Source organism: Macrotis lagotis, chromosome 4, assembly GCF_037893015.1.
Source record: "Macrotis lagotis isolate mMagLag1 chromosome 4, bilby.v1.9.chrom.fasta, whole genome shotgun sequence".
Lineage (NCBI taxonomy): Eukaryota > Metazoa > Chordata > Mammalia > Peramelemorphia > Peramelidae > Macrotis > Macrotis lagotis.
This window is the reverse complement of record NC_133661.1, coordinates 194,002,197-194,023,334: the sequence shown is the minus strand read 5'-3', so window position 1 is coordinate 194,023,334 and position 21,138 is coordinate 194,002,197.

Genomic DNA, 21,138 nt, shown 5'->3' with positions numbered 1-21,138 from the left:
AAGACAGACCTTCATTCCAATTTCCCAGAAGAAATAATTTGAGGGGGGAATATGATGCAGAGAAAACTGGGCATGGGAGTGATGAGATCAGTTGGAGACAAACTTTGTAAATCTTTTGTTTGCATTGTAAAGGGAGGCTTCCTTCCTTTATCATCTAATTTTTAGGCCACACCTGAGGGCCTGACATGCAATTGATTGGGGTTGCATTATCTTTTGGTGGGGGATACAGGGAGCACAGGTCCTGGAAGACCACCCAAAAGAGACCCCTCCCCAAAAGGCAAAATCTCCAATGAGGAACTTGGGTCATTCCTAGGTCATCACCACCACCCCCCTCCCATGGACTCTGGGAGAGAATTTAAGGAGATCCAGGGGATGGGGCTAGTCCCTTTTACCTTCCAGTCTTCTGCTTAACCCTGGCCAGCTGGCCTGGTCAATTCATTCAGCAATCCACGTGATCTTCTCTTTAAACTCTTTTAAACTTTCCTATTACTTTCTTAATATGCTGTAACTTCCTTTTTATAACCCATTTAGAGTTTTGAATGAAACATTTTTTAAAAATAATTAATTTGATGCTTCACTTTTAATCTCAAATCATTTAATAATTTTTAAGATCACTCAATCCTTTTTTGTGATAGGTAAGACAGTTCAGATCTGTAAAGGCGAATGTCTCCCTGAAGATGTGGAAATTTTTATATTTAGACTACATGCATGTGCACATCTGTGTATGAAAAAGAAGAGAAAGAGAAAACTTAATTAATAGGTCAGAATCATTAGTAATTCAATGTTGCTTTTGGAATGCTGATGGATTTCTCCTATCTTATTAATTCATCACTAAACTTTCTGATTTTACCAATTACTAAAGTTGTGAAAAATGCATGAAATTATTTGAGATATTTTTACCACCCTGCAGCATACCATATTAAGTTTCTTTCAGTGGTATGAACGTTGTATTAATGAGCACTGTTGTCAGCTTCATGCCTATGAAACTGCCAATTAAGACAGAAAAGAAACTCCTAGGTTTTTTTTTATTAATGAGAAATTAGCTAGATAATCAGACTATTTTAAAATTACTGCCTTACTCTCCCATCCTACCTTAGTTGAATTGAATTCTAAACTGATTTTTAAAAATTCTGAATGAGCTAGAATCTATCTGCAAACTGTACTAATGTCCATATCCTCTACTCAAGGCAGGTTAATATTCCCTGAAAATAGTCCCTTAGTCATTCATTGCCCTGAGCAAGGAATAATGTATGTACCCCTGTATGTTCATATTTGTGAGTAGCCAGCTTGGCTCTATGCAAAAACTGCTGAATCTGGGGGGGAAAGGAAACCTGAATTCAAATCATCTCCAGTTATATGACCATGAACAAATCACATAACATCTCTGAATACTGAGACAAATGATTATTAATTTAAAAAAATACCTTGGGGAGGAGAAGAAATCTCCCTTTTCCAAATTCCTCATTTTATTTATTTGTTTGTTTATTTATTTTAGGTTTTTGCAAGGCAAATGGGGTTAAGTGGCTTGCCCAAGGCCACACAGCTAGGTAATTAAGTGTCTGAGACCAGATTTGAACCCAGGTACTCCTGACTCCAAGGACAGTGCTTTATCCACTGCGCCACCTAGCCACCCCCAAATTCCTCATTTTTAAAAAGTTTAATCTCTTGAAGGAAATGACTGATAATGAGATTGAATTAACTTTCCTTATCTTGGTCAGACCCCATCCAACTTTACAAAGAATTTAATCTAAGGTGAGGAAGCCCATGGTATTCTACTCAAGTTTGGGTGGAGATAGATCCTTTTGTCTACTTAGCCCAATACTAGTGTTCTGAGTATAGAGATAATTTTTCTGTCCAAAGGGTTACTGATGTCACCTGTAACACCTAGTGAGCACCTACTATATAAATTGTGAACCCTAACATCATGATTGTCTTTTGTCTAAGAGACCATACTTTTATTAATAACTTGTTAGTCTTATTAATAAAATGATTAAATTGCCCCAAAACTATGTCTCTTGAACCTTCTTAATCATCACAGTCTAAAGCTCACATCTGTAAAATAATAATAGTTAGTATTTGTGTAACATGCTCTCCCACACACATCAATTATACATGTGAAATCATGCAAAACATATTTCCTTATTACAAAAAAGGCAAGAGAAATATAGTAAGAAAATTATATTAAATTTGCCATTAGAGTTCATCTGTTTTCTCTCTAGAGGTGGGCTTCCCCTAAATCCTATGAAAGGTTGAATAGGGTCTGACCAAGATGAGTGTTAATTCAACTTCACTATCAGTAATGTCCTTCAAGAGACAGTGTTTTTTCATCATGAGTTCTTTGGAATCATCTTGGAACATTGTACTGATAAGAGTATCTCAGTCTTTTATAGTTGATCATCATTACAACATTGCTATTATGATGTACAATGATCTCTTAGTTCTTCCCATTTCCCTTTGTATCAGTTCATATATGAAGAGATAAACTTTTATGATTAGTTTAGATAAGTTGAAATAAAAGCTCCTTGGAAAATAAATTTATTAAATGACTTTTTAAAAGTACCTGGAAGGCTACTGCAAGTATATATTGCAGAATTGAAATATTTTAGATATTTCATTAAATTTTAGAATTGATATTATACTTACAGGCAGCATAACATAGTGTATAGGTCAGTCAAGAAGAACTGGCTCAAATTCTACCTCTGACAAATACTCAGCAAGTTACTTAGCCTCCTACTGCCCCAAGATACTCTTTAAGTCCACAGATTGCAGACAGGTTGCTGCTCTACCTCAGGAGAAGGACTTTTCAAAAAAAAAAAAGAGTTCCTTATACTTATATCAAAGATTAAGTCCCCCCCCCAAATAACAATTAACATGAATATGAAGGACAAAAAAGGCCAAAGTTTTTTTTTTTTTCCAAATACAAGGAAACCATGTTGAAGTCTCCAAGAATATGGGGATTCTTCCCTGAATATAATGGCATCCATGTCAGAAAAAAATTACTTTTATTGCATTGTAACTAGGAGAAAAATACAACCACTAAGGGCAACCTTTTTTCATATTATTTCTTTTTTCGATTTTTAAAATTATGAATAAAAACATTAGAAAAAATTTTCTATGAAAATGGGAACTTCTATTATGTATAATTTTTAAATGTGTGCTAAATTTGACATGATAGCAATAAAGGTTATACACTTGTCTGTGTCACTGTTTGCACTCTTCTACTCTCCTCTGCCCTCTTCTTTTCTCTCCATTCCTGTCCTGTCTTCTCCTCACTCTTCTTTTTTCCTGTTTTTCCTTTAAGGGACATCACAATCACTACCTATCAACTTTCTCTCTCTCTCTCTCTCTCTCTGTCACACACACACACACAAACACACACACAGCTCTTTTATATCTAAGGTGGTTGATGACTTCTCTTTGCATCCATATTAATCTCCTTAGGCAACTTTTCTTTTTCTTTTCATCACAATTGTTCCTCTTTTGCATCCTCATAATTTCTTTCTTGAGACTTCCCCATCCCTTTTCAGCTAAATTTCTCTTTTAATTCTATTCCAGTAAATCCTAACTATCCTTTTTCTGAACTACTCAAAATCTTCTCTTCAGATGTTTAGGATGTAATGTAGAATATGCTCATCTTTTCATCTCTGCCACAGATTGTAGACTGGTCCTTCTTCCCATCCTCCAGTAAGTTTTTTACTTTAGCAATCAGTTTCTCTTTGTAGGTGAGAAACAGGTCCAGAGTAATTATTCTCCCAATTGATTTCTCCAGTTTTTTAAAGGAAAACATAAAACGAGGCAAAAATGTATTAGCTATTCTGTTTCTGACAGAAAGACAACTCCAGATTTCAGATTATTGAAGACCCTTATCATTATTATTCATATCTTGGGAATAAGCATGGTTTCTTTTTTCCAAATTTCTACATTATCTCTTTCTGTCCAAAAATTCTAATCTGACTTGCTTGAATGATCTGTCAAATAAAAAAGTAGGAATAAATAAAAACAAAAACGATAACAGACCATCCAATCCAACTTGTAGGTGACTAAGAATACATTAAACAGTATTATTTACAAGTAGTCACCCAAACTCTACTAGAATCTGATTTTTACCAAAGTTTTGAAAATATTAACTGATAAAAATGGACACAATGAAGAGACTTGGAGAATCCAGAATCTACTAAAACAATAGTAAACAATGATTTCTTGATAAAAGGAAAAATAAATTTATCAAGGATGATACTACTTTATAAAGAAAATTCATTTGCAAAACATTACAGAGAAGGAATATGAAAGATTAAATAGTATCAGGGAAGAGGGGCAGGGAAAATCCAGACTAAGTTTTATGTAAAAATCCCATGCAGGTTTATTTTGGCTTTACTTTGTGAGGTGATTTTTGTGGTTATTATTCAATCTTCAATTGTGTCATAGAATAGTGACCTCATTTGGGATTTTCTTGGCAAAGATTCTTTTTTTTTAATATTTATTCTCATTTTGTACAATTAATGTTATTTTTACATTAGTAAAATATTCTTGTTTAAGAGTAAACGAGATACCCCCTCCCCCCATAAATATAGACTTGCTTCAGCAATAAAGCGAAGGGGAGAGAAAAAAATTAAAATTTAAAAAAAAATAATAGTAATAATTGTAGGTATGGCCAGGTGGTGCAATGGATGGAGCACCAGCCCTGGAGCCACGAGCACCTGAGCCCACATCTGGTCCCGTACACCCAACAATCACCGAGCCATGTGATATGCAAGCCACCCGAACCCCACTGCCCTGCAAAAACTGAAAATAAGAAGAAGAAAAAGACCCAAAATAAAATAAAATAGTAATAATAGTAGGGGTGGCTGGGTGGTAGACAGAGCATTGGCCCTTGAGCCAGGAGCACCCAGGTCTAAATCCGGCCTCAGACACCCAAGGATCACCCTGCTATGTGGCCCCAGGCAGTCCACCCAGCCCCATTTGCCCTGTACCCCCCCAAAAATAATAATAATAAAAAAAGTGCTCGAGTCTTTGTTCCAACACCAACAACTCTGTCTTGGGTGAATCACATTCTTTATGTGTCCATGGCAATATTGGCAAAGATTCTAAAGTGGTTTACTATTTCCTCATTTTCCAGATGAGGAAAGTGAATCAAATAGGATTAAGTGACTTGTCCAGGGTCACCTCTAGTGAGTGTCTGAGGTCACATTTGAACTCAAATCTTCTAGACATCAGGTCTGATGCTCTAAATCCTCAGAACTAGCTCTAAAAACAGTAATGTAAGAAAGTCTGAAGCTTAAGACAGTACCTCTCTACCACTCATACTGGAAACAACCCAACATTAACATAAAGTTTCAAATCAAGAAATAGGATGGGGGAAAATAAGCAAACAACAACAGCAAAAAGAACCTGACCAAAAAAGCTAATGTGGTGACAGAGAACATGAAGACAATGAAGTCAAAACAAGTACAAGCAAAACCTCAAAGGAAAAATGTGCAATGAGCACAAACCCAACAAGAATTCCTACAAGAACTTAAAAAATAATTTTCAAAATCAAATTAATGTAGAAAAGGAAAAATTAGACAAGTAAATGAAAGCAAAGGAAGAAAATTATAAAAAAGACAATTAATAGCTGGAAAGACTTATAGGAACTCATACAAAATGAAATAGCAAAACCAATGAGTATTATGCACAGTGACAGCAATATTGTAAGGTTGATAAACTATAAAAGATTTAGCTACTCTGATCAAAACAATGACCCAAGACAATCCCAAAGGACCCATGAGAAAAGATTCTATTCACCTCCAGAGAAAGAACTGGTGAACAGTGGATACAGAGTGAAATATATTTTTAAAACTTTATTTTTCTTGTTTTATTTGATCTGTATTTTCTTTTACAGCATGGTTAAAACAGCAATATACTTTGCATGGCTTCACAAATATAGTAGATATCAAATTGTTTTCCTTCTCAGTGAGGAGACAAGAGGGAAGAGATGAGGGAGGAAAACTGGAACTCAAAATTTTTTAAAATGAGTATTAATTTTTTTACATGTAATTGAGAAATATATAAAAATAATTTTTAAAAGAAAATATAGCTTTTAAGACTCTCTTCAAAGCTTCTTCCATGTATAGTTTAGGATTATACATGGTACTGTGATGGATACAATTCTGTTGCAGCCATGCAAAATCAAGTGGGGCACAAAGCAAGGAGTCATAATCTCAACAAAGATGTTTTGTGGAGTGTTGTGTAATCCAAAGTGAAAAGGTATGTCCTACTGACAGTACTCCTATGTGAGGATGATAGTATGTTGATTTCATTCAATTCTGCAAAATCTCTTTGATTAAATCCATAGTCAATAAAAAGAGAATGTTCTCTCTACAATAGAAAAAGTAAATTGTAAACATTCTCCACTTTGCTTACATTGTCATATACAAATAGATGGGTAGATAATTGAGTTATTTCATTAGAGCACATATTATACATTAGGGTTATAATTAGATAATGAATTAAATCCAAAACTGAATAATAAGAAGAAGAAGAAACCTGTCCGAAATACATTTGGGAAAGTGTATAGTGTTTTCACTTATCCCAATCTGTTTGATGATACAAAATTTAATGGTTTAAAACCAGGATTTTCCCAATAATACTGTATAGCTATAAGTCATGGAATATCATGTCAGAAGAATTCAAATTACTACCAATTCAGTAGAAGAAAAAAATAATAGTAACTGAATTCCACAGCAGTTTTTTTTATTTATAGAACATTTTATGGAGGCAAATGTACCTATTTAAAATTTTTTTGCTATGAAGTTGAAAAACATCAATAAGCATAATACCTTAATATGCAAAGAACAGAAATCAAGAATTGTGTCTGAAACTGAACTTCTAATCATATGGTTATTTTATTATATATTTTGAGAAAGCATGTGACTTCAGTACATACATGGGAGAAGTCTTATTGAATGAAAGTTTTTAAAACAGTGTTTTGCTCTCTTAAATTTAATGTTTTTTTAAAATAAACAATCACTGTGTAATATTCATTCTTTATATCTTTGAGTTAATTGTGTGACTGTCAAATGAAGTCTACTATAGAATATCATTTGTGAAAATTTGCCTATTCCCTCCTGATACCTGCAACAAGAATGTAGTTAGTGAGTAAAGTAGGCTTTTCTCATAAAAAATGATATATGGTTAGGAAAGTGGGCCTATGAGTTAGTTGTTATTGATATTTTCTCATAACCTTTTATTTCTTAATAAAGTCAGAATGTTTTCCATACTTTTCTTAGTCTCCCTTTTTTCAGATACATTGAGCATCAATTTTTTAATGTCTTCAAACTGATGTTCCTTACTCTGTATTTGATCTAATCCAGCTCTTCTTCCCATGTTTGCTCTCTTCAGTACTATTTTCTTTTTCTTCCTGCAAAACATCAGAAATTGTGGCATTTGATTCCCAATGTAGTGACTTTACTGTCTTTGATTTTTAAAAGAGTTTGTTATAAAATTCCTTAAAACTTTTCCATTTCTCTTCTTTTTGGTGATTTGAGATTATGTAACTAAATTGTGTTTCTTGTCTGGATTTATTTTTCTTTCCACTGCCTCTTGCTATTGTGTAACTGCTTATAATCTTCCATTAGCTTCTTACATAAAATTTTACAAATTAGTTTATATCCTAAACTGAGTTTTCCTTGGCTGTCAATTCTCTTCACTTGGCAAGATTCAATGCTTATTGGCTGAAGCAATTTCTAAGTTCTTTTGGTTTCTTCATTATGGCATTGGATTTACATTAATTCATCTTCTTTTAAGATTTGCAATCCTTTTTAGAACCCTCCTACTTTTCCAGCCTTCTTACTCCTTACTCCCTAATGTGTGTTTTTCTGTTGATGACATTGCTTCTTAGCTGTTCCATCTCTAGGGTCCATCCATTTTCCCTAAGTGTCCTCCATACCTGAAATTTTCTCCCTCCTCTATTCCAAATATTAACCTCCCTGGCTTTTAGGAAATGGGTTTCATCTGTGTTGGTGTCTATTTCTCCATTCATTCCCTTTTTTTTGGCATCAAAAATTCATTAAAATAGATCAGATTGGAATTGTGTTAATTATACATATTCATTTTCTCATTTTATTCTTTCTTTTAGTTTTTATCTTTGCTTTAAGAATTCAGTGAGCTGGCTAATTAGCTTATTTGGAAATTACTCCAACATCAGTTTGTTTCCTATTGATTAGAAATAGTTTCCTATTGATTAAAAAAATAAAAAAACATAATTTTAAAGAAATACAAATATTTTTGATATAATATTACTTGGTGCTTACCATGCATATCAAGAGTCTTCTGACTCTTTTCTCAAAAAATAATGATATGTAGAAGTGAAGGTTCCATGTAAGCCATAAGACTTTGACTACTCTGGTTTCTTGAGCCTAAAGTATATTTTGCACACATTTTTTCACTTTTCTCTTTTCACCTTCCTTCTGTACCGAATCTAGAGGCAGTATGGTTCAGTGGAAAGAATACATGGTTTGGATTTTGAATTTTGCAGGCATTATGGAACTGGGCTATAAGTTTTCATCATCCCCCTTTGGCTTTAGTTACCCTTTCAATACTAATGATTCCAAAATCTACCTTACATATTTTAACCTCTCATCTCCAGACATCTTTTAGACATCTCAAAATGGATATCCAATAGACAAATTAAACTCAATATGTCTAAAATAGATCTCATTTTCTTTCCCCTTCAACCTTCTTCCCATTCTACCCTCCCTATTACTTTAGAGGGCATTCCTAGTTCTCTTGTCCTTCAGGCTTGCACCCTAGGAGTCATCCTAGATTCCTCACTACCTTTCACCCTGTGTATAAGCCACTGCCAAGGCTCACTGGTTTCACTTTTGTAGCATCTCTCCAATTGTCCTTCTCTTTTCTGCTGCTTCCATATTCTAGTGCAAACTCTCAACACCTCACACTTTAATGCAGTAGCTTTTTATTGGGTGTATTGCCTCAAGTCCCTTCCCAAGCCAAGTCATTCTCCATTCAGCCACTAAAGTGAATGTCATAAAATGTAGGTATACCATGTCATTCCCCTACTCAATATATTCCAGTGACTTCCTACTGATTCTAGGAACAAATACAGAATGCTCTGTTTGGAATTCATAGCCCTTCATAACCAAGCCACCTTCTACCTTTCCAGTCTTCTTACTTCTTAGCTACCTCTTCCTACCACTTATACTAGCCTCCTGACTATTCTACTGATAAAACACTCCATTTCTTGATTCCAGTCATTGTCTTTTACTGTTCCCCATACCTGGAACATATGCCTCCTCCATTTCAACTATTGACATCTGTGTCTTGCTTTCAGATGCAAGTAAAATTTTAACTTCTCTTAACTCCAGTGCTTTCCCTCTTTTAATTATTTCCTATTTATTCTATATAACTTTCCTACATCCTATATAACTTGTACACATACATATGTCTGCATGTTGTCTTCCCCATTAGATTGTAAACTCCTTGAAGGCAGGAACCAGCTTTTGGGGCCTTTTAATAATCCCAGTACCTGGAACTTAGTAGGAGCTTAATAAATGCTTAGTGATTTGGTTGATTAGACTAGATTACCTTGAATTGATAATTCGATAATTCTATGATTTTATGATCCCATACTGGACCTAGCTCTTTCATTTACAAAATGCAGCAGCTACAGATCTCCGATTGTAATAACTAGACTTTGCATTATCCTAGGCAAGGTCAACATGAATTACCTTTTAGGAGGAAAGTTGTTTTTTTCCTCTCAAATTCTTGAAAGATTGTTGTTGACTTTCCCAGAAGCAGATTGGCTATATCTCCCCCTTAGCCTGCTAGGATACCCAGAAGGTTGGTACAGTTGGCTCTACTTGACCCTCTACAGTTGTGTTCCTTTCATTGTTAGGAGCCAACCACTAGAATCCTAGTTCCATTTAACCACCAACATCAATTAACTGTATAGATATATTTATTTCATAGCAAAAACAAACATACAAGCATTTCTTTCAGTACCTTAGTATTATATTCTCCCTTACATGTTCTTGGTATTGTAGGGAGAGTTCAGCCTAGCTTACCTTCAAGAGACTGGCCCCCACAAAGTTCATGTTTAAATATGACATGATTGCCAGATTAGTCTTTATTCAATTATTTATTTTCATCCATATGCACATGTATATTTTTAAGTTAAAAATTTCCTTCCACCTTCCCTTCCCAACCCCCTCCCGTCAATAGCAGTCAGGTTGACATTGTACAAACATATTTTTGATAAACATGTTTGCAGATTAGTTATTTTCAGTATGAGGAATTAGGATTAAGGGAAAGAGATACATAAGAGATGCTTTTTATAAAGTGTTCATCAGATTCTTAAGGATTGGGTTTTTGGTTTGTTTTTGTGTTTTGTTTTGTTTTGTTTTTCTTCCTCTGGATGGGAATCACATTGTCTATAGCTGGTCTAATACAGTTGTCCTAGCTCTCTGAATTGCTGAGAGGAGCTGCTTCCATCAAGGTTGTTCATCTCATGATGTTGTTGATGTGTACACAGTTCTCATGGTTCTGCTTCCTTCAGCATCAGATCCTGTAATTCATTCCATGCTTCTCTAGAGTCAGACCATTTATGGTTTCTTATAGAACAACAGTATTTCATGGTATTCATGTACCATAACTTCTTTAGCCATTCCCCAATTGATGGGCATCCCTGCCAGATTAGTCTTCTTCTCAGTTTCTGCTGGTCTAGATCTATAAGGCTGATCCTGCTTCTATGGCATTGCTAATGGGCTAGCCTAGAATTCTAAGATAGCAAAGCGTCTTGCAAACTCACAAGGTCACAGAGATTCCATTCCAATCACTTAGAATAGAAAAAAGTTATAGGGGGCAAGAAGTAAAGCCCATTTTTTTTTGGATTGTAGTTGCAGAAAAGAGAAGAAAGCCCTATGCCTCTTTCCTTACAGTATGGCCTCTCAAGCAAATATCATGAATAAAGAGTCACTAAATGAAGCAAAAAGGAAATAGCAAAAATGGATTGACCTTTTTGGATGTCTCCATGGTTAATCAAAGACTCTATTCAATAGCACATATTTATCTGACCAAAATCAATTACAAAATGCTAAGATATGCTCCACATTGTCTCCAAGGTACTTATCATGACAATCCCTTGTCATTTCAAATCTGTCCTCTTCCATGTGGGTAGACACCATCTGAAACACTCATACCAGACTATTTTACTGAGATCACCGAAGTCTTATAGTCATCTGTGATTACAGGCAGGTGGAAAGGGAAGGTAGGGAGAGCCTAGCATGTGTCCAGGGAACAACAGTAAGGCTGAGTGGTCAATTCCACTGAGCTGAAAGGGATAGTAATGCTGCTCTCTCTGCTCCCCTCCATCCTGGTTATTTTGGCAAATTGTAGAGAGAGAAAGTAAAACATGAATAAGAATTAGAAGGGGAAACTAGAAAAAAACATATTGGACTAGGGGTCAGGAGATCTGAGTTTTAACTCCAGCTCTATACAAACAGCATAATTTGGGGCAATTCATTTAAGTTTTGCATGGCTCAGTTTTCTCTTCTATAAAATAAAGGTGTTGGATGATTTGTAAGGTTCCTTCCAGTCTTCAAATTTTATAATTCTATGATTCAATAAATCCTACCACCACTCAAATTTTCAGGGAGAATAAGAATAGAAAAGTCAACACAGAAAGGACTATGTGTTGCCCAAACAAAACCTTAAGGATTTAAAAAAAAGTAATAATTGTGATATTTTGCTATGTAATTCTAATAAATTGCCTCAAAAAGAATGAACTTTTTTCCCAATCAAGTCCATATTTGTTTCCCAGGGTTAGTTTCTCCATGAAAGTAGTCCTGGAAAATTCTAACTAATCATTAAACTCCAGACGGGTCAGTATTTTCTGTTTAAGTAAAATAACCTACTCAACTACTCCTTTGACCAATAAGATTTCTTTTTTTTTTTTAGGTTTTGTTTTTTGGCTTAGGGTTTGTTTTTTTTGAAAGGCAAATGGGCTTAAGTGGCTTGCCCAAGGCCACACACCTAGGCAATTATTAAGTGTCTGAGACCGGATTTGAATCCAGGTACTCCTGTCCAGGGCCGGTGTTTCATCCACTGTGACACCTAGATACCCCTAAGATTTCTTTTAAAAATTCTTTTGTTTGAATTTTTAATTTATCCAGAAGATCTGAAATACACAGCTGGACAGGGACTATATATCAGTTTTAACCATAATCATGAGACGTTTCTATATATGATTGAAAGATATATGTACATCATGATGAAAAAGCAATGACAGATGGGCCTGGTGTTGATGATGCTTCCCATATTTACAAAGCTTCAGTCTACCAGCTTCAAATGATTGATCTGGGGCCCAAAGGCATGGAGATGTATGGCAAATATTTGAGTGAAATCAAAATAGGCACAACACTGAGCCTGATGTCATCTCATTTTAGACTAATTTTATACAGAAATTGTTGTAAAGAAGCAGTGCCTGAATGGAATCACCCCTATACATTTCCAGCAAAATGTACTTTTTTCAGATAAGTTCTTGAGAGGAAGTGTTTTTTTTTCTTTTTATTATGGATGATTATCAGAGACCTAGAAATTCAGAATGTGTAGGGCAAGATGATATTTTTCTTTCAATCCTACAAAGTAGCCAGGTTTATGATTCTGCAACTTTGACTGAAATCTGACTCAGTCCAGGGTTAAAAGTCAGGAAATCTGATTTCTGCCATTAATTCTCTATGTGACCACAGTTCAATTACTTAATTTCTGCATGCCTCTTTATTTCTTTATTATAAAATTGGTTTGAAAATCTATTCTTCATTGTATTTCACAGGGTTATTATAAAATAAGCTGAAATAATGATGTCAGATCATTTTGATTGCTTCAGGGAAAAGATATCATATAATCCAAGCTATAAAATAAACTTCATCTTATTTCACAGGAATTTTCTTTCCTAGAAATGAAGAAAGGTAAGTTTAACAAGAAAGAGTTTAGAAATAAATTTAAGAGATGGAGAAGACTAAATATTTCATTTTATAATTATATAACTATGAAGATTTTGATGCAGTTATGCAGACTAAACAGATGACTGTGGAGATTGGCTCTGGATATGAATGTGAGTTAAATTCAGGTAAATGGCAATGACTTTCTCATTCATATTATATTCTATGAGATGAGAGTCTGATACTCAATTTATTAGAGATCAATACTACTCCTTTCATGTCTTTGAGGTTCTTTCCCACTTATCTCACCATAACCCATGAGAGTAGGTAGAAATCATATTATCATTCTGAAGGGGAGATAAAATGGCAATTATATAAGGCTAGATCCCTAAAGAGACTAAGAGACAAAGCAGTTCCAGGTGGTAAGGTCAAGGGAGAACTTAGAAGTATTTGATCAATCAGTAAATAAGACTCTATCTTAGGGCCTTGGAGATGAGTACATTGAGGAGAAGAAGAGGATAAAAAGAAACATACATACATACATACATACATACATATTGCTCCTACCATTTCAGGTCTACAATCCAGTTGGGCTATCAAAATATAAATATGTATTTTTAAAATAAATAATTAAATATATAATAAGAACATGAATATGTCCACACATTGATGATTTATGATGCCAGAGGATCATTGATAAAACATGCTATCCATTAGGCCTAGGGAAGAGATTGAGACAGATATACCATTAAGAAAATTCACTTGCTTGACCATGCATATATGTTATTAAAAATTGTTTTTCTTTCTTTCCCTTTCCCTCACCTCAATAGGATGGAAGGAAATAGATTTCTGTTAATTTTTTTAAAGGGAAATGAAAAATGTTATTGATGTGAAATGTTGCATATACTTTCAAATGACTCACTTTATTAATAGTTTTATTTGTATGCTTTACTTTCTAATGAAATATCTCACAAAAATCTGCAAATGTTTATAATGTAAAATTTAAAAAACACATCACTAAAACTATTTGAAAAAAGAACAAGAATAGCATTAAAAGTAACAATAATGTTAGGAATTGGATAGAGAAATGCCCATGGAGTTAGTAAGTCTTGGGTTCAAGTTCAGACATATACTATCTGTTTCACCAATTAAGGAACATCTAAATAAAATGTGGTCCATGTCCATGATGAAATATTACTCTATTAATAAAATGATGAGCTCAATGATTTTAGATAAAACATGGAGAGACCTCTATGAAATAATGAAGAGCAAAATGAGCAGAACTAAAAGAACAATGTTGATAGTTACAGCAGTATTGTTTTAAGAACTACTTTGAGCAATCATGCTATTATAAATATTCAAATTAACTTCAAAAACCCTATGTTTGAATCCAGAAAGGAATATTTTTGCAGTACAGGAAATGATGAGCTAGTTGATTTAGTAAAACTTGGACTTATAAAGGAAGATGCTATATACTTTCAGAGAAACAGATGATAGGAGGAAATAAGCATAGCATGGTCTTACATATATGTACATGACTGTATCTGTATATATATAGGTATATGTTTATAGACCTATTTGTATATGCGCACATTTATGTAAATGCATATGTGAATATATTATATATATATATATATATAAATACATATATATGAATCCACACCTAATTGTAGTCTTACTTGGAGGGGAAGGAGGGGAAAACATAAAATAAAAAGCACACATCAAAGAACAAAAGCTGGGCAGCTTTGAAAATAATGTGTAGTATTTATTAAATAGGTTTTCTTGAAATAGAAATTTATGGCTTTTATTGAGTCTTCTCTTGTTGTCTGCTGTTCATGGCAATGGGTTTTTTACCACTTTTCTCATTTTGTATTTAAGTGTAAAAAAAAAAATTTACAAAAATAAAATAGAACAAAGGACATGTTCAAATAAATACACATACACACTACCTTTCCCAATTACCACTCCCCCCCCACCACTGTCTATATGAACTTGGGTAAATCACATACATAACCTTTTCAGGCTCTATTCAATTGTTTTGACAAAGAGAGTCTATGTAGACAGTTCCTCAAATTGAAGAAATCACAGCTCAGAGCAAAATAACAAAAATAATGATAATTCTTTGAAGACTAATTCATTACCCATGTAATAGGTGTGAATGGATATAAGAAAGCAATGATAAATTAAGACAATTCCAGTCAGAGTGATATATGGTAGGATTATATATGTTCTGAAACTTGTAGTTGCTCTGAACTCCTTGTAGAAATCTTAACTACTGGTCATTTGGGTCAGAAGTGATAACTTCTGATTGGTAAGGATGCCAGAAAATGGGGTTAAACTTCTCCTGTAAATCTAAAAACTAGGCAAGCCAGCATAGGGCTACATCCTGGCCTTACTGGATTCCTTTGATGATCACCTTGCCAGAAAGGAGAATGGAGAGTTGGAATGGTTATGCTCCTTTATGTTCAAGTAACAAAAAAGGAAGATATGAAAGTAAAAGTCAGAAATGCTTTGGAAATGCTTCTGGACTAATGACATTGACCACTAAAGCCACAAAAATGACTACACATTGTAGTCATTGATCTAAAGACAAGAATACATTTAATATCCATCTGAACTATGTCTTAGCAAACAGATCTCATTGGATTTAGGAAAGGGCTGAACAATACTTTTTTTGTCAAAGGTACCCACAACTCCATATAACACAGGAATATACTGTTTACTATTACAGAACAATTATTTTTTTTAAAAAAACAGCCTTCTTTCGTCAAATTAGACAAAAATAAAAAATGCAATTGAAGTACCACAGAATTTTGAAGAGAGAAAAATTGAAGATATTCCTTAAGATAACTGTATATCTTTGCCTAATGAAAATATCAGAAATTCAACCTAATAATGAAACCCCTGATAGAAATATACAATAAAGGTGCTAAATGCTGAAAGACAAATAAGAACATCAAAAACAATAATCGTGGTTCTCAAGGAGTTTACAATCTAATGGGAAAATCACCACAAAAAAAGAAGGGAAAAGGAGGGAGGGAAGATAAGAATGATGGAAAAATTGAAACCAGTAGTATAAAGAGGAAATGAAGAGTTGTCTGGTCTTCTGAGTCCTCTTTAAAGGAAGACTTAAGGAGGATTTTTTTTGGTCCTCCCTCATGTATCAGCCCTCTCTAGAATCAGAGGGATAGAGACAACTAAAGGACTAATGAAGTATAAGTATCAAAGCTGAAGCATTCTCTCTGAGGCTGAGTTTTCTGTTTTATATGTATATATATATAATATATATAACATATATACATATTATGTCATGAATATATCAAATGATTTTGAAAAGGAAATTGGAAAATATTGACTAGAATTTTGAAAAGCCCTATTTGAATATAATGGTACAAATTCAACTAACAGACAAATTATACTAAAACTGAGTAGGACAGTATAACTGGAAGATGCAAAATCATCATCAACAAATAGATTTTCTCAGTTGGTAAAAAGGCATAAAAAAAATTTGAGAACCTGCATACTTTAGCATCTATACCAGTCATTGTTAAGGTGTGACCCATTCAAGAAAAGGTGGAATTATCAAGGACTCCCACTAAGGTAAGTGTCAAGCTGCAGAAGCTACTTGGGAGAATTACTGAAGACCTGTGAAAGGACACTGGAAAATTACTTTAATATCTAATTAGTATAAATGACTATTTTGCCTTATTAAAAACCACCAAAAAAATTAAAGGGCTAAAAGGAATCTGGAAACAAATTCATATCAGAAGTTCTAGATTTCTTTATTCATCATTTAAAATTAAAGTCAAAAGGATAAAGTAATACAAGGTATCAAAGAAGCACAAAGAACAAAATAAATAATTCAATATCATTTAAAAATAGTAGAGGCCTGAAATTCAGAAAATTAGAGGTAAAAAGGATCTCAGAAGAAAAAAATGGGCAACATTTCTAATTGTTTATATAGTTACAAGAAAAATAACAATGAAAATACAGATTGAATGAAATGAGAAATGGAAAATTTACAAACATTAAGGAAAGACATAATAGTCATGTCAAAAGAGATAACTGAAACTCTAGAACAAGGGCTGGCGATAGCCTGTAGTCCCAGTTTTATTTGCTGCATTTTATTGTCCCATAGAATAAGAATGGTTTTTACATTTTTAAATAAAGTTTTATTGGAATACAGCCACATTCACTCATATAAGTATTATCTCTGGTTTTTCTTACACTACAATGGCAGAATGAAGTAATTGAGACAGAAACAAATGAGGAGCTCTCATTGCTTCCCACTAGTGCACAGTACACAACAAATTACAGTAACACGGATATAACACAGTAGAATGTGGCCTGAACCAGATTAAAATGCAATTGGGAAATAGTTAAAATAAATAAGAATACAATTAAGCTCTCTACTAAGACAGAGTTGTTCAGAGGAAAAGTAGGTTTGGAGGAAATACAATGTTTTCAGTTTCTTTCCATATTGAGTGTGAGATGACTAAAGGACATTCAGTTGGAAATATCCAACAGCAGGTGATGATGCATGACTGGAGCTCAGAAAAGAAAGAAAACTGATAGATGATATAGATAGATATAGATATAGATATAGGTGATATAGATATAGACATATACACATGCACACATGCATATATGCATATATACATGTATAAATGTATATATGTATATATGGAGAGAGAGAGAGGAGAGGCATCTGAATAGAAATGATAATTAATCCTATGAGCATTAACATTTCACCTAGAGAAAGTGTAAATAAAGACCCAAGATAGAGCTTTGGGAAACATTTCAGTTAGGAGGCATAGTACAAAAGATGAAGTAGCAAAGGAAACTGAGTTATCAGACAAGAAGGAAGAAGAGGAAACATAAACTATATTGAGAATTGGAATATTATCAAAGACTGAACTGTGGATATAAATAATATTGATGCATAAAAACTTAAGATCACCATTTTCATATGTGACCCTAATACAATTTCCAAACTGTATGAAACCAAGAGCTTTCAAAATAGAAACCTAGAAGAAACCAAAACTAGTACTAAGTACATTATCATCCCTGATTTCTCATCTTAATGGTTAAGATGCTTTAAGTGAGCCTGCTGAAGATAAGATTATATTAATTCTAAAAGTTTTATTCAAATACGAAATAGTTATTTGATACATTTGTGTGACAGTCCACAGAACATTAAATATGAAAGAATAAGATCAGAATAACAACTTGCCCAAGGACCATTTCTTTTGAGCCTCTTTAACAGGTTGAAAATAATTTTATCCATAATAATTTTAAAACAATGATATAAGTAATGTTACAAAGCATATAAAATTTCTAAATAAATAAATAAATAAATAGAAAATAAGTGTTTTATAATTTTACCCTGAATTTGAAGTTACTTTTGAGTTCTATAGCAACTTATTAATATATTGACTTTTTAAATTTCATTACTCCCCTAATTCACTCACCTAACATTTTTCATTCAAGATATAAATTTCATTCATCAAACCATTTTAATTTTTTAGAGCTTTCTAAGGTGCTCTGGCATAACAATGGATTTGTAAGAAGAAATACCCAAGAGGAGGGTATTTTTGAATTTATTTTAGAAGTACTAGCTATAATAGAAATTATGCTTAGCAAAGAACAGATAGAAAGAGCTATTTCTTTTTTTTATTATTTTTGTTTAACTAATTAATTTTGAATTTTACAATTTTCCCCTAATCTCACTTCCCTCCCTCCACCCCCACAGAAGGCTTTCTGTTAGTCTTTACATTGTTTCCATGATATATATTGATCTGAGTTGAATATGACGAGAGAGAGAAATCATATACTTAAGGAAAAAATAAAGTATAAGAAATAGCAAAATTACATAACAGGGTTTTTTAAAATTAAAAGTAATACTCTTGGGGAAGCTAGGTGGCACAGTGGATAGCACCGGCCCTGGAGTCAGGATTACCTGAGTTCAAATATGGCCTCAGACACTTAATAATTACCTATCTATGTGGCCTTGGGCAAGCCACTTAACCCCATTGACTTGCAAATTCTAAAAAAAATAAGTAATAGTCTTTGGTGTTTGTTCAAATTCCACAATTCTTTGTCCGGATACAGATGCGCAGATATCCCAAAATTGTGCCTGATTGTTGCACTGATGGAATGAGCAAATCCATTCTGATCATCACTCCCATGTCGATGATAGGGTGTACAATGTTCCTCTGGTTCTGCTCATCTCGCTCAGCATCAGTTCGTACAAATCCTTCCAGGCTTCCCTAAATTCCCATCCCTCCTGGTTTCTAATAGACCAATAGTATTCCATAACATACATAACATACATATACCACAATTTGTTCAGCCTTTCTCCAATTGATGGGCATTCACTCAGTTTCCAACTCTTTGCTACCACAAACAGAGCTGCTACGAATATTTTTGTACACGTGATGTTTTTACCCTTTGTCATGATCTCTTCAGGGTGTAGACCTGGTAGTGGTATTGCTGGATCAAAGGGAATGCACATTTTATTGCCCTTTGGGCTAATTCCAAATTGCTCTCCAGAAAGGTTGGATGAGTTCACAGCTCCACCAATAATGCATTAGTGTCCCAGATTTCCCACACCCCTTCCAACATTGATCATTATCCTTTCTGGTCATACTGACCAATCTGAGAGGTGTGAAGTGGTACCTCAAAGATGTTTTAATTTGCATTTTTCTAATAAGTAGTAATTTAGAGTAAATTTTCATATGACTATAGGAGGCTTTGATTTCATCATCTGTAAATTGCCTTTGCATATCCCTTGACCATTTGTCAATTGGGGAATGACTTGTTTTTTAAAAACTTGACTCAGTTCTCTGTACACTTTAGAAATGAGTCCTTTGTCAGAAATGCTAGTTGTAAAAATTGTTTCCCAATTTACTACATTTCTTTTGATATTTTTTACAGTGGTTTTATAATTATAAAAGCTTTATAATTTAATGTAATCAAAATTATCTAGTTTGTTTTTAATGATGTTCTCCATCTCTTCCTTGGTCATAAACTGCTTCCCTTTCCATAGATCTGACAGGTAAACGTTTCCTTGGTTTCCTAGTTTATTTATAATAATGTTTTTATGTCTAAATCCTATATCCATTTTGTTCTTATCTTGGCATAGGGTGTGAAGTGTTGGTCTACTCCAAGTTTCTGCCATACTAACTTTCAATTTTTGCAACAGTTTTTATCGGACAGTTTTTTTTCCCAAAGTTGAACTCTTTGGGTTTATCAAACAGCAGATTACTTTAATCATTTCCTTCTTTTGCACCTAGTCTATTCCACTGATAAACCACTCTATTTCTTACACACCAGACAGTTTTGATGGCTGATGCTTTATAATATAATTTTAGAACAGGTTATAATCAGACATTATGATCTGAGAATTCACTATTTCTGCCTTTCCCCAATTGATTATTAGGTTTTTATACCCTAGTAGATGGTCAATTTGTGTGTAAGTGCCATGAACTGCAGAAAAAAAAGCATATTCTTTTTTGTTCCCATTCAATTTCCTCCATAGATCTATCATGTCTAGGTTTTGTAACAATCTATTTACCTCCTTAACTCCCTTATTTATTTTATGGTTAGATTTATCTAAATCTGAGAGCAGGAGGTTGAGGTCTCCTCCCCAGTAGAGTTTTACTGTCTATGTCTTCTTGTAACTCCTTCAATTTCTCCTCTAAGTATTTGGATACTATACCATTTGGTACATACATATTTATTATTGAAATTACTTTATTGTCTATGGTACCTTTTAGGAGAATATAGTTTCCTTTCTTATCTCTTTTAAAGAGATCTACTTTTGAAGCTGCTTTGTCTGAGATAAGGATTGCTACCCCTGCTTTTTTCACTTCAGCTGAAGCAAAATATCTTTTGCTCCAACCTTTTACCTTTATCTATATGTATCTCTCTTCTTCAAATGAGTTTCTTGTAAGCAGCATAGTATCAGATTCTGATATTTTTTTCTTATCCTACATCTTTAATCATTACCTATCTGCCACGAAAAAATTGCCTAGAGCAGAACAGAGGTCTGTATATAAAATTTGAAGATTTGACCAAGGCCTTTGGTACCATCAGTCACGAGGGAAATTATGTCAGAATTTGGTTGTCCAGATAGGTTCATCAGTATTGTAGGTCAGATTCATGATGGTGTGCTTGCCCCTGTTCTGGATAGTAGATGATGCTC